This window comes from Ornithorhynchus anatinus, chromosome X1 (genome assembly GCF_004115215.2).
Source record: "Ornithorhynchus anatinus isolate Pmale09 chromosome X1, mOrnAna1.pri.v4, whole genome shotgun sequence".
Lineage (NCBI taxonomy): Eukaryota > Metazoa > Chordata > Mammalia > Monotremata > Ornithorhynchidae > Ornithorhynchus > Ornithorhynchus anatinus.
The window spans coordinates 3,325,701-3,329,818 of NC_041749.1; the positions used below are offsets into that span (position 1 = coordinate 3,325,701).

General features: G+C 47.0%; 1 non-coding gene across 1 annotated transcript; it reads right to left on the reverse strand.

Annotated features, from left to right (window-relative positions):
• Positions 1-238: 238 nt before the first annotated feature.
• On the reverse strand, positions 239-375 carry LOC114807197. The gene has a single exon (XR_003755250.1). It is a non-coding gene; the product is annotated as a small nucleolar RNA SNORA7 (small nucleolar RNA).
• Positions 376-4,118: the final 3,743 nt, after the last annotated feature.

Sequence of the window (4,118 nt, forward strand, 5' to 3'; positions counted from 1 at the left end):
ACAGTGCTCTGCACATAGTAAGAGCTCAATAAATACTACTGAATAAATACTACTGAACAGACAGATCCCTCTCAGAAGGCCCCGCTCTCCATCTGCAATCGTTCCAGTAGTGGATCCCCAGAGTTTTTTTGGGAAAAATCCAGAAGAGGTTTACCATGGCCACTTTCTGCACAGTAAACTCGAGTCTTTACCCTCGACTCTCTCTCACGATACTGCTGCCCAGCACGGGTGAGTTTTGACTTGTAGCAGATGGCCTTCACTCGCTAGCCACTGGCCAAGCTAGGAATGGAATGGACAGGCCTCTGCCTGACTCTCCCTCCCCTAGCCGAGACTGGTAGAGGACTGGAAACTCTCCAGGTGCCACCCTGAGAGGGTACTAGGCCCTCTAGGAGGAGCATTAATCTAGTCACACTGTCAGGTGGCCATCTGATGCAATTTCTGCATATATTTGACCAATTTACATATCCTCAAAACATTTCTCTGCTTTCTTTTCTGTTAGCTTGCTTTTGAGAAGTTACGTTGGGGAAGGGAGTTCTCTGCTCTTCCCCGAAGGTTGGTCCTTCAGTATTGGAAATTTGGGAAATCCAGTTCTTGAACTTAGACCTTCCCCGTTTTTCTGGAAGCAACATAGCCTAGTAGAAAGCACATGGACCTGGGAGTCAGAGGACCTGGGTTCTGATCCCATCTCCGCCACTTGCCTGCTGTTTGCCCTTGGACAAGTCACACAACTTCAGGGATCCTCCTCTTTAAAAGAGGGATTCGATACCCCCTTTCTCTCATGCTTAGTCTACGAATCCCGTGGCCGTGTCTGAATTGATTAAATTGTTCTCAGCAATGTTTAGACAGGTGCTTGATACATGGTAACCACTTAACAAACACCCTGAAAATCATTATCATCTTTCCGGAATTATTGTGAAGGCACTGTTCCTGCCTTTTTGAATGGTCACCAGGTCCATGCCTTCCAGCCATCTAGGAGGGGAGATAGAGTTCATGTTTTCAAGGCCTTGATCCTGGTCTGAAGCATGGTGTCGAGAATGCCAGACTGTCGGCTAGTCTGTTAGATTTACTGACTTCCTCAAGGATTTTCCATTCCTTGACAGTGCATCGTTTGACAACCCGCTGCCAAAAAAGCATAATTTAGTGACAGCTTTCAAATCTGTGCTGCCGACAAGTATTTTTCGCTGAATGTAGAGCCCTGTGCAGGTTGAAACGGGTAGACTTCCTTGACGGGTAGTGCTGATGCCGCAAAATTGCATCTAATCTGCTGTGTATCTTTTCAGTGTTGCCAGGGCAGGACAATACATTTAGGGAACTTCTAGACAGAACTATGGCAGGCAAACTAAAGAACTAATCCCAAAGCCTTTGCAGTGCAAAATCAAGATCCTTCTGCAGGCTCGCACGCGCCTCTAACGCCAACCTTCTCACTGTACCTCGATCTCGTCTATCTCGCCGCTGACCTCTCGCCCACGTCCTGGCTCGGGCCTGGAATGCCCTCCCTCCTCAAATCTGACAGACAGTGACTCTCTTCTCCTTCAAAGCATTATTGAAGGCCCATCTCCTCCAAGAGGCTTTCCCTAAGCCCCCATTTCCTCTTCTCCCACTCCCTTCTGAATCACCCTGACTTTGCTCCCTTTACTTGGGCCCAGAGAAGTGAAGTGACTTGCCGAAGGTTACACAGCAGACAAGTGATGGAGCTGGAATTAGAACCCGTGACCTTCTGACTCCCAGGCCCGGGCTCTATCCACTAGGCCATGCTGCTTCTTATGGATGAAGCCTAATGGCTAGGGTTCTCAGACAAGGACAACGATTCTGGTGCGAATTGCCAAAACATCAGGAGCAGTGGGTAGAGGATGATGATGATGGTTTTTATTAAGTGCTTACTATGCGCCAAGCGCTATTCTAAGCTCTGGGGTAGATACAAGGTAATTAGGTTGTCCCATGTGGGGCTCACATTCTTAATCCCCATTTTATAGATGAGGTAACTGAGGTACAGAGAAGTGAAGTGACTTGACCAAAGTCACACAGCTGATAAGTGGCGGAGCAGGGATTAGAATCCACAACCTCTGACTCCCAAGTCCAGGCTATTGCCTCCAAGCTAGGCTGCTTCTCAGGAGTAGAACGAGAGGAGAGGAGTGGATCGAGAGGGAAAAGCCTACCTGATTCAGCACAGATGAGACATAGAAGGGCATCTATCATTTCAATTGATTGAGCGAGTACTGTGGGCAGACCACTGGACTGAGAACTCGGGAAAGTACAATAGAGTTAGTAGAAATGATCCTTGCCCTCAACGTACTTACAGTCTAGCAAATTCTAGCTACAAGAAGCAAATTCAACCCTAACGTGGGATAATGACTCTGGGAGGTTGGGACAGGATGAGGTGAGACTCCATTTGGGACGGAGCCCCTCTCTGTTCCCACTTCCTGGATCCTCGATAATCGGGAGATTGAACAAAGAAGGTCTGCCCAAAAGTGAGTGTGGAAGCACCACCTTCTCTAGGATTCCTCTGCTGGGCTACTCGGATTGTTCTCCCTCTTACTTGGATTGTGAGTGCCATGTGGGTCCTGATGTCCTCATATTCATCTCAACATTTAGTACAGTGATTTTGGCACAGAGTGAGCACTTATGGCTTAGCGACAAGAGCCTGGCTTGGGACTCAGAGGACCCCAGTGCTTAGAACAGTGCTTGGCACATAGTGCTTCATGAATACCATAATTAACAAATACTATCACTATTATTATATTTGGAGGAACAGGTTTCGGCGCTGCAGAGATATGCGATTGGGTCCAGCCACATGCCCAATCCTGCCTCCCATTTAATCAACCAATCAGAGCACTTATGATTATCATTATGATTATTCATAGAAACGATAATTACAATGACATTTGTTAAGCGCTTACTATGTGCCAAGCACTGTTCTAAGTACTGGGGTAGATACAAGGTCATCAGGGTGTTCCACGTGGGGCTCACGGGCTTCATCCCCATTTTACAGATGAGGGAACTGAGGCCCAGAGAAGTCAAGTGACTTGCCCGAGGTCACACAGCGGACAAGTGGCGGAGCCGGGATTAGAACTCACGACCTCTGACTACCAAGCCTGAACTCTTTCCACTAAGCCACGCTGTTTCTATATTATTATTATTATCATTGTTATACCCATACTTGCCGTGTGCAGAACATAAGCACGGTACCTGCCCCAAGTTTTAATCGCTGATCCATAGCTCTACGGATCAAACGACTAAGGGCTGAGCGCAATGCTCTGCACCCGCTAAGCACTCAATAGATACCATCGGCGATCGAGGAGGACCAGTCTCCCCGGGCCTTCCCGTCACCTCACCGTAGCCGGTGGAGGTCCCGTAGGGAAGATCATCCCCTTCATAGTATTATTCCTCTTAAATGAGGAATGAAATCAGTCACGGGGGCAGAGGGTTCAAAAGAGTAAAAAATAACTCAAATGTCAAAGACCAAGTGACAATTCAGGACTTGTGCATGGAGAGGACGTGCGGGGAGAGATCGAAGTGGCTTTTCTTGGCCGAGTCACATCGGGGGAACATTTGGACACCGGCAACCATCATCTGTGGTTTCAGGGCCCTTTAATACATTTGAGGCCAGACTTGTTTACTTCACTTGTTTCATCATTATTGTGTACCCGGCATTGGAGGGGCCCTGGAGATTAGGGTTTGGGAAATTTCCACTTGCCTTGGGCAGAACTTGGTTTAGTATTCATTAAAGGACTTCCCCACCCGCCCTTCATTTTTCATCGCTCCCTTCCAGAAAACCAACTAAACAGAGGTGTTCTTATTGGAGGTAGAGAATGGTGCCTTCTAAATGACGGCTGTGTTATGGCTGACTAACCCTCACGGGGCCTAAAAAAAGGTAGAAAAATGATTTAAACAGCTCCACCCTGCACTAATTACAAGATCTCCGTCGCAAGAGAGATTAGAAAAGGGCTCTGTGCTCACGGTAATTAACCGAATCTCTATTTTCTGAAATGGTGTATGAATTTACACATGAATAAAAGATTCGACTCATCGCTAAAAGTGAATGAAATAAACATACGGCATTTTCCGTGAAAGAAAATTAAAATCAAATTTCAGACTTTGATAGCAAATGTCTTTCTGGA